Genomic DNA, 10,930 nt, shown 5'->3' on the forward strand with positions numbered 1-10,930 from the left:
TCCACTTTTATTCCTTTCTTCTTCTACTAATAATAAGGATCCTCTTTACTGTGACATAGAGGATTCCTCTATCTTTTCTTATTCTCTTCTTCCCTATATGAGTAGGAACAAGGAAAAAGACACTCTTGTTGAAGCTGATCCAGAACCTGAAAGAACTCTGAAGAGGAAACTAAGAGAAGCCAAATTACAACAATCCAGAGACAACCTTTCTGAAATTTTCGAACAAGAGAAGGAGATGGCAGCCGAACCCAACAACAATAATGCAAGGAGGATGCTTGGTGATTTCACTAAACCAACGTCCAAATTTGATGGAAGAAGCATCTCCATTCCTGCCATTGGAGCAAACAATTTTGAGCTGAAACCTCAATTAGTTGCCTTGATGCAACAGAACTACAAGTTTCATGGACTTTCATCTGAAGATCCTTATCAAATTTTAACTGAGTTCTTGCATATTTGTGAGACTGTTAAGACAAATGGAGTAGATCCTGAAGTCTACAGGCTCATGCTTTTCCCTTTTGCTGTAAGAGACAGAGCTAGAACATGGTTAGACTCACAACCTAAAGATAGCCTGGACTCCTAGGATAAGCTGGTCACGGCCTTCTTGGATAAATTCTTTCCTCTTCAAAAGCTAAGCAAGCTTAGAGTGGATGTTCAGACCTTCAAACAAAAAGATGGTGAATCCCTCTATGAAGCTTGGGAAAGATACAAGCAGATGACCAAAAAGTGTCCTTCTAACATGTTTTCAGAATGGACCATATTAGATATATTCTATTATGGTCTATTTGAGTTTTCCAAAATGTCATTGGACCATTCTGCAGGTGGATCCATTCACATAAAGAAAACGCCTGCAGAAGCTCAAGAACTTATTGACATGGTTGCAAATAACCAATTCATGTACACTTCTGAGAGGAATTCTGTGAATAATGAGACGCCTCAGAGGAAGGGAGTTCTTGAAATTGATGCTCTGAATGCCATATTGGCTTAGAAAAAAGTGTTGACTCAGCAAGTCAACATGATCTCTCAAAGTCTGAATGGATGGCAAAATGCATCCAACAGTACTAAAGAGGTAGCTTCTGAAGAAGCTTATGATCCTGAAAATCCTGCAATAGCAGAGGTACATTACATGGGTGAACCTTATGGGAACACCTATAATTCATCATGGAGAAATCATCCAAATTTCTCATGGAAGGATCAACAAAAGCCTCAACAAGGCTTTAATAATGGTGGAAGAAACAAGCTAAGCAATAACAAGCCTTTTCCATCATCTTCTCAGCAACAGACAGAGAATTCTGAACAGATCCCCTCTAACTTATCAAACATAGTCTCTGATCCGTCTAAGGCCACTTTAAGTTTTATGAGTGAAACAAGATCCTCCATTAGAAATTTGGAGGCACAAGGGGGCCAACTGAGTAAGAAAATCATTGAAACTCTTCCCAGTATTCTCCCAAGCAATATGGTGCACGAATTTGTGATCATCAATGGCGCCATCAACATGGTATGCTCAATTTCAATCTCAACTCTTTATCACAACTTCGCACAACTAACCAGCAAGTGCACTGGGTCGTCCAAGTAATAAACCTTACGCGAGTAAGGGTCGATCCCATGGAGATTGTTGGTATGAAGCAAGCTATGGTCATCTTGTAAATCTCAGTCAGGCGAATTCAAATGGTTATGGAGGATTAATGATTAAAAGATAAATAAAAACATAAAATAAAGATAGAGATACTTATGTAATTCATTGGTGAGAATTTCAGATAAGCGTATGGAGATGCTTTGTCCCTTCCGTCTCTCTGCTTTCCTACTGTCTTCATCTAATCCTTCTTACTCCTTTCCATGGCAAGCTGTATATTGGGCATCACCGTTGTCAATGGCTACAGTCCCGTCCTCTCAGTGAAAATGTTCAACGCGCTCTGTCACAGCACGGCTATTCATCTGTCGGTTCTCGATCATGTCGGAATAGAATCCAGTAATTCTTTTGCGTCTGTCACTAACGCCTCACAATCGCGAGTTTTAAGCTCGTCACAATTATTCAATCCTTGAATCCTACTCAGAATACCACAGACAAGGTTTAGACCTTCCGGATTCTCATGAATGGCCGCCAATGGATTCTAGCTTATACCACGAAGATTCTGATTAAGGAATCCAAGAGATGTCCACTCAATCTAAGGTAGAACGGAGGTGGTTGTCAGGCACACGTTCATAGGTGAGAATGATGATGAGTGTCACGGATCATCACATTCATCAAGTTGAGGAACAAGTGATATCTTAGAACAAGAATAAGCTGAATTGAATAGAAGAACAATAGTAATTGCATTAATACTCGAGGTACAGCAGAGCTCCACACCTTAATCTATGGTGTGTAGAAACTCCACCGTTGAAAATACATAAGTGATAATGGTGATCATTGGCTTCGACCCCAGAGAGGGAACCAGAAGAACCAAGATGAAAATACAATAGTAAAAGGTCCTATTTATAGAGAACTAGTAGCTTAGGGTTTACAAAAATGAGTAAATGACGTAAAAATCCACTTCCGGGCCCACTTGGTGTGTGCTTGGGCTGAGCATTGAAGCTTTCATGTGTAGAGACTTTTCTTGGAGTTAAACGCCAGCTTTTGTGCCAGTTTGGGCGTTTAACTCCAGCTTTTGTGCCAGTTCCGGCGTAAAACGCCAGAATTTTTGAGCTGACTTGGAACGCCTATTTGGGCCATCAAATCTGGGCAAAGTATAGACTATTATATATTGCTGGAAAGCACAGGATGTCTAGTTTCCAACTCAATTGAGAGAGCGCCAATTGGGTTTCTGTAGCTCCCGAAAATCCACTTCGAGTGCAGGGAGGTCAGAATCCAACAGCATCTGCAGTCCTTTTTCAGCCTCTGAATCAGATTTTTGCTCAGGTCCCTCAATTTCAGCCAGAAAATACCTGAAATCACAGAAAAACACACAAACTCATAGTAAAGTCCAGAAAAGTGAATTTTAACTAAAAACTAATAAAAATATAATAAAAACTAACTAAAACATACTAAAAACAATGCCAAAAAGCGTATAAATTATCCGCTCATCACAACACCAAACTTAAATTGTTGCTTGTCCCCAAGCAACTGAAAATCAAATAAGATAAAAAGAAGATAATATGCAATGAATTCCAAAAACATTTATGAAGATCAGTATTAATTAGATGAGCGGGGCTTTTAGCTTTTTGCCTCTGAACAGTTTTGGCATCTCACTTTATCCTTTGAAATTCAGAATGATTGGCTTCTATAGGAACTCAGAATCCAGATAGTGTTATTGACTCTCCTAGTTAAGTATGATGATTCTTGGACACAGCTACTTTATGAGTCTTGGCCGTGGCCCAAAGCACTCTGTCTTCCAGTATTACCACCGGATACATACATGCCACAGACACATAACTGGGTGAACCTTGTCAGATTGTGACTCAGCTTTGCTAGAGTCCCCAATTAGAGGTATCCAGGGTTCTTAAGCACACTTTTTTTGCCTTGGATCATGACTTTATTTTTTTCTTTTTCTTTTTTCCCCTTTTTTTCATTTTTTTTTTGTATTCACTGCTTTTTCTTGCTTCAAGAATCATTTTTATGATTTTTCAGATCCTCAGTAACATGTCCCCTTTTTCATCATTCTTTCAGGAGCCAACATTCATGAACAACAAATTCAAAAGACATATGCACTGTTCAAGCATACATTCAATAGTCAAAGTATTGCCACCACATCAAAATAATTAATCTGTTATAAAATTCAAAATTCATGCAATTCTTCTCTTTTTTAATTAAGAACATTTTTCATTTAAGAAAGGTGATGGATTCATAGAACATTCATAACTTTAAGGCATGGACACTAAGACACTAATGATCATAAGACACAAATATAAATAAAACATAAAGCATAATTTTCGAAAAAAACAGAAAGATAAAGAACAAGGAGATTAAAAAACGGGTGCACCTTAGTGATGGCGGCTTGTTCTTTCTCTTGAAGATCTTATGGAGTGCTTGAGCTCCTCAATGTCTCTTCCTTGCCTTTGTTGCTCCTTTCTCATGATTCTTTGATCTTCTCTAATTTCATGGAGGAGGATGGAATGTTCTTGGTGCTCCACCCTTAGTTGTCCCATGTTGGAACTTAATTCTCCTAGGGAGGTATTGATTTGCTCCCAATAGTTTTGTGGAGGAAAATGCATCCCTTGAGGCATCTCAGAAATTTCATGATGAGGAATTTCCTCATGCTCTTGATGAGGTTCTCTTATTTGCTCCACTCTTTTCTTGGTGATGGGCTTGAGGTCATGCCTTCTTAGTTGAACCGGCTTCCCTCTTGAATCTCTCTTCCATTGAGCGCCCTCTTCACAAATGTCTATGAGGACTTGGTCCAACCTTTGATCAAAGTTGACCCTTCTAATGTAAGGGTGTTCATCTCCTTGCATCATGGGCAATTTGAATGCCAACCTTATATTTTCCAGACTAAAATCTAAGCATTTCCCCCGAACCATTATAAGCCAATTCTTTGGGTCCGGGTTCACACTTTGATCATGGTTCTTGGTGATCCATGCATTAGCATAGAACTCTTGAACCATTAAGATTCTGACTTGTTGAATGGGGTTGGTAAGAACTTCCCAACCTCTTCTTTGGATCTCATGTCGGATCTCCGGATATTCACTCTTTTTGAGTTTGAAAGGGACCTCGGGGATCACCTTCTTCATGGCCACAACTTCATAGAAGTGGTCTTGATGCACCCTTGATATGAATCTCTCCATCTCCCATGACTCAGAGGTGGAAGCTTTTGCCTTCCCTTTCCTCTTTCTAGAGGTTTCTCCGGCCTTAGGTGCCATAAATGGTTATGGAAAAACAAAAAGCAATGCTTTTACCACACCAAACTTAGAAGGTTTGCTCGTCCTCAAGCAAAAGAAGAAAGAAGAGAGTAGAAGAAGAAGAAATAGAGGAGATGGAGGGGGCTTTGTGTTTCGGCTAAGGGGGAAGAAGTAGTGTTTAGGTTGTGTGGAAATGAAGGGGTGAAGATGGGTTTATATAGGGGTGGAGAGAGGGGTAGGGTTCGGTCATGTATGGGTGGGTTTGGGAGGGGAAGTGGTTTGAATTTGAATGGTAAGGTAGGTGGGGTTTTATGAAGGATGGATGTGAGTGGTGAAGAGAATGGTAGGATTTGATAGGCGAGGGGTTTTTGGGGAAGAGGTGTTGAGGTGATTGGTGAATGGGTGAAGAAGAGAGAGAGTGGTGGGGTAGGTGGGGATCCTGTGGGGTCCACAGATCCTGAGGTGTCAAGGATAATTCACCCCTGCACCAAGTGGCGAGCAAAATTGCTCTTTTCTGCCAATCCTGGCGTTAAACGCCGGACTGGTGCCCATTTCTGGCATTTAACGCCAGCTTGATGCCCATTCCTGGCGTTAAACGCCAGTCTGGTGCCCCTTTCTGGCGTTTAACGCCCAGAATGGTGCCAGACTGGGCGTTAAACACCCATTTGCTGCCCTTACTGGCGATTAAATGCCAGCAAGGTTTTCCTCCAGGGTGTGTTATTTTTCTTTCTGTTTTTCTTTCTGTTTTTGCTTTTTCAATTGATTTTGTGACTTCCCATGATCATCAACCTATAGAAAACATAAAATAACAAAGGAAAATAGATAAATATAACATTGGGTTACCTCCCAACATGCGCTTCTTTAATGTCAGTAGCTTGACTGTGGGCTCTCATGGAGCCTCACAGATGTTCAGAGCAATGTTGGAACCTCCCAACACCAAACTTAGAGTTTGAATGTGGGGGTTCAACACCAAACTTAGAAGTTGGTTGTGGCCTCCCAACACCAAACTTAGAGTTTGACTGTGGGGGCTTTGTTTGACTCTGTTTTGAGAGAAGCTCTTCATGCTTCCTCTCCATGGTTACAGAGGGATATCCTTGAGCCTTAAACACAAAGGATTCTTCATTCACTTGAATGATCAATTCTCCTCTGTCAACATCAATCACAGCCTTTACTGTGGCTAGGAAGGGTCTGCCAAGGATGATGGATTCATCCATGCACTTCCCAGTCTCTAGGATTATGAAATCAGCAGGGATGTAATGGTCTTCAACCTTTACCAGAACATCCTCTACAAGTCCATAAGCTTGTTTTCTTGAATTGTCTGCCATCTCTAGTGAGATTCTTGTAGCTTGCACCTCAAAGATCTCTAGCTTCTCCATTACAGAGAGAGGCATGAGGTTTATGCTTGACCATAGGTCACACAGAGCCTTCTCAAAGGTCATGGTGCCTATGGTACAAGGTATTGAGAACTTCCCAGGGTCCTGTCTCTTTTGAGGTAATCTCTGCCTAGTCAAGTCATCCAGTTCTTTGGTGAGAAAAGGGGGTTCATCCTCCCAAGTCTCATTACCAAATAACTTGTCATTTAGCTTCATGATTGCTCCAAGGTACTAAGCAGCTTGCTCTTCAGTGACATCTTCATCCTCTTCAGAGGAAGAATACTCATCAGAGCTCATGAATGGCAGAAGTAAATCCAATGGAATCTCTATGGTCTCAGTGTGAGCCTCAGATTCCCATGGTTCCTCATTATGGAACTCATTGGAGGCTAGTGGACGTCCATTGAGGTCTTCCTCAGTGGCGATCACTGCCTCTTCCCCCTCTCCAAATTCGGCCATGTTGATGGCCTTACACTCTCCTTTTGGATTTTCTTCTGTATTGCTTGGAAGAGTACTAGGAGGGAGTTTAGTAACTTCCTTACTCAGCTGACCCACTTGTGCCTCCAAGTTTCTAATGGAGGACCTTGTTTCAGTCATGAAACTTTGAGTGGTTTTGATTATATCAGAGACCATGGTTGCTAAGTCAGAGTGGTTCTGCTTAGAATTCTCTGTCTGTTACTGAGAAGATGATGAAAAAGGCTTGCCATCGGTAAACCTGTTTCTTCCACCATTATTGTTGTTGAAACCTTGTTGAGGTCTCTGTTGATCCTTCCATGAGAGATTTGGATGATTTCTCCATGAAGGATTATAGGTGTTTCTATAGGGTTCTCCCATGTAATTCACCTCTTCCATTGAAGGGTTCTCAGGATCATAAGTTTCTTCTTCAGATGAAGCGTCCTTGGTACTGCCTGGTGTAGCTTGCATTCCAGACAGACTTAAAGAAATCATATTGACTTACTGAGTCAATATTTTGTTCTAAGCCAATATGGCATTCAGAGTATCAATCTCAAGAACTCCTTTCTTCTAATCCGTCCCATTGTTCACAGGATTCCTTTCAGTAGTGTACATGAATTGGTTATTTGCAACCATTTTAATGAGTTCTTGAGCTTCTGCAGGCGTCTTCTTCAGATGAAGAGATCCTCCAGCAGAGCTGTCTAATGACATCTTGGACAGTTCAAACAGACCATCATAGAAGATACCTATGATGCTCCATTCAGAAAGCATGTCAGAAGGACACTTTCTGATCAATTGTTTGTATCTTTCCCAAGCTTCATAGAGGGATTCACCTTCCTTCTGTCTGAAGGTTTGGACTTCCACTCTAAGCTTACTCAATTTTTGAGGTGGAAAGAACTTTGCCAAGAAGGCATTGACTAGCTTTTCCCAAGAGTTCAGGCTTTCTTTAGGTTGTGAGTCTAACCATATCCTAGCTCTGTCTCTTACAGCAAAAGGGAATAGCATAAGCCTATAGACCTCAGGGTCAACCCCATTGGTCTTGACTGTGTCACAGATTTGCAAGAATTCAGCTAAAAACTGATGAGGATCTTCCAATGGAAGTCCATGGAACTTGCAATTCTGTTGCATTAGAGAAACTAATTGAGGCTTAAGCTCAAAGTTGTTTGCTCCAATGGCAGGGATAGAGATGCTTCTCCCATAGAAGTCGGGAGTAGGTGCAGTAAAGTCACCTAGCACCTTCCTTGCATTGTTGGCATTGTTGTTGTTTTCGGCTGCCATGTCTTCTTCTTGTTTGAAGATTTCTGTTAGGTCCTCTTCAGAGAGTAATGCTTTAGCTTCTCTTAGCTTTCGCTTCAAGGTCCTTTTAGGTTCAGGGTCAGCCTCAACAAGAATGCTTTTGTCTTTGCTCCTGCTCATATGAAAGAGAAGAGAACAAGAAAGTATGGAATCCTCTATGTCACAGTATAGAGATTCCTTAAGGTGTCAGAGGAAAAGAAAAATAGAAGGAAGAGGTAGAAGAATTGAACTTATCAAGAAAGATAGAGTTCGAATTGTGCATTGAGGAGGAGTGTTAGTCCATAAATAGAAGGATGTTAGAAGAGAGGAAGAAATTTTCGAAAATAAATTAAAAAGATTTTAAAAACATTTTAAAAAATTGAAGAATGATTTTCGAAAAATATGATTAGGAAAGAAATAAAGTGATTTTTGAAAAAGACTTTGAAATTAGAAATCAAAAAGATATGATTGAAAACTATTTTGAAAAAGATGTGATTAAGAGATATGATTGAAAAGTTATGGTTTTAAAAAGATATGATTGAGAAGATGTGATTTGAAAAACAATTTAAAAAAAAGATTTGATTTTTAAAATTAATGACTTGGCTAACAAGAAATTTAAAAGATATGATTCAGACATTAAACCTTTCTCAACAGAAAAGGCAACATAATTGAAATGTTGAATCAAATCATTAATTGTTAGCAAGTATTTTTGAAAATGGAAAGAAATTGATTTTGAAAATATATGATTGAAAAGATATGATTTGAAAAAGATTTGATTTTGAAAAATTTTGAAAACTTGAAAAAGATTTGAGTTAAAAACAAAATCTTCCCTCTTGTGCCATCCTGGCGTTAAACGCCCAGAATGGTATACATTCTGGCATTTAACGCCCAAAACTCACCCCTTTTGGGCGTTAAACGCCCAGCTTGCCTGGCTGGCGTTTAAACGCCAGTTTTCCTTCCTCACTGGGCGTTTTGAACGCCCAGCTTTTTCTGTGTAATTTCTCTGCTGTATGTTCTGAATCTTCAATTCTCTGTATTATTGACTTGAAAAGATACAAATTAAAATATTTTTTTGAATTTTTAATGATGAGGAATAATCAAAATGCAACTAAAATCAAATAAACAATGCATGCAAGACACCAAATTTAGAAGTTTGTATACTATTGACACTAACAAATTGAAAATGCATATGAGAAACAACAAAACACTCAAGACGAGAATTTAAAGATCAGAGTAAAGAAATCATCAAGAACAACTTGAAGATCAATGAAGACACATGATTGAATTCGAAAAATGCAAGAAGAATAGAAACATGCAATTGACACCAAACTTAAAATGAGACACTAGACTCAAACAAGAAATATTTTTGGTTTTTATGATTTTATGATTTTTTTGGATTTTTTTGAAAATTGAGTGAAAAAGAAAATAAGGATATCAAAATTCTTAATGAGAATTCCAGGAATCATGCAATGTTAGTCTAAAGCTTCAGTCTAAGGAAATTAGACATGGCTAGCCAAGCTTCAGCAGGACATTACATTCAAGAGCTAAATTGATGAGAATCAATCAGCTTTGGTGATGATAAGAACATCACCTTGAAACTCTAGAATTCATTCATAAAAATTCTGAAGAAAAATACCTAATCTAAGCAACAAGATGAACCGTCAGTTGTCCAAACTCAAACAATCCCCGGCAACGGCGCCAAAAACTTGGTGCACGAATTTGTGATCATCAATGGCGCCATCAACATGGTACGCTCAATTGCAATCTCAACTCTTTATCACAACTTCGCACAACTAACCAGCAAGTGCACGGGGTCGTCCAAGTAATAAACCTTACGCGCGAGTAAGGGTCGATCCCACGGAGATTGTTGGTATGAAGCAAGCTATGGTCATCTTGTAAATCAGTCAGGCAGATTCAAATGGTTATGGAGGATTAATGATTAAAAGATAAATAAAAACATAAAATAAAGATAGAGATACTTATGTAATTCATTGGTGAGAATTTCAGATAAGCGTATGGAGATGCTTTGTCCCTTCCGTCTCTCTGCTTTCCTACTGTCTTCATCCAATCCTTCTTACTCCTTTCCATGGCAAGCTGTATGTTGGGCATCACCGTTGTCAATGGCTACAGTCCCGTCCTCTCAGTGAAAATGTTCAACGCGCTCTATCACAGCACGGCTATTCATCTGTCGGTTCTCGATCATGTCGGAATAGAATCCAGTGATTCTTTTGCGTCTGTCACTAACGCCCCACAATCGCGAGTTTGAAGCTCGTCACAGTCATTCAATCCCTGAATCCTACTCAGAATACCACAGACAAGGTTTAGACCTTCCAGATTCTCAAGAATGGCCGCCAATGGATTCTAGCTTATACCACGAAGATTCTAATTAAGGAATCCAAGAGATGTCCACTCAATCTAAGGTAGAATGGAGGTGGTTGTCAGGCACAGGTTCATAGGTGAGAATGATGATGAGTGTCACGGATCATCACATTCATCAAGTTGAGGAACAAGTGATATCTTAGAACAAGAATAAGCTGAATTGAATAGAAGAACAATAGTAATTGCATTAATACTCGAGGTACAGCAGAGCTCCACACCTTAATCTATAGTGTGTAAAAACTCCACCATTGAAAATACATAGGTGATAATGGTGATCATTGGCTTCGGCCCCAGACAGGGAACCAGAAGAACCAAGATGAAAATACAATAGTAAAAGGTCCTATTTATAGAGAACTAGTAGCTTAGGGTTTACAAAAATGAGTAAATGACGTAAAAATCCACTTCCGGACCCACTTGGTGTGTGCTTGGGCTGAGCATTGAAGCTTTCATGTGTAGAGACTTTTCTTGGAGTTAAACGCCAGCTTTTGTGCCAGTTTGGGCGTTTAACTACAACTTTTGTGCTAGTTCCAGCGTTAAACGCCTGAATTCTTGAGCTAACTTGAAACGCCTGTTTGGGCCATCAAATCTCGGACAAATTATGGACAATTATATATGGCTGGAAAGCCCGGGATGTCTACTTTCCA

General features: G+C 39.7%; 2 non-coding genes across 2 annotated transcripts; one reads left to right on the forward strand and one right to left on the reverse strand.

The window, feature by feature from the left end:
• Window positions 1-634: 634 nt before the first annotated feature.
• LOC130977247 (small nucleolar RNA R71) lies at window positions 635-738 on the reverse strand. The gene has a single exon (XR_009084948.1). It is a non-coding gene; the product is annotated as a small nucleolar RNA R71 (small nucleolar RNA).
• Window positions 739-7,397: 6,659 nt separating this feature from the next.
• On the forward strand, window positions 7,398-7,505 carry LOC130977793 (small nucleolar RNA R71). The gene has a single exon (XR_009085469.1). It is a non-coding gene; the product is annotated as a small nucleolar RNA R71 (small nucleolar RNA).
• Window positions 7,506-10,930: the final 3,425 nt, after the last annotated feature.

Source organism: Arachis stenosperma, chromosome 4 (genome assembly GCF_014773155.1).
Source record: "Arachis stenosperma cultivar V10309 chromosome 4, arast.V10309.gnm1.PFL2, whole genome shotgun sequence".
NCBI lineage: Eukaryota > Viridiplantae > Streptophyta > Magnoliopsida > Fabales > Fabaceae > Arachis > Arachis stenosperma.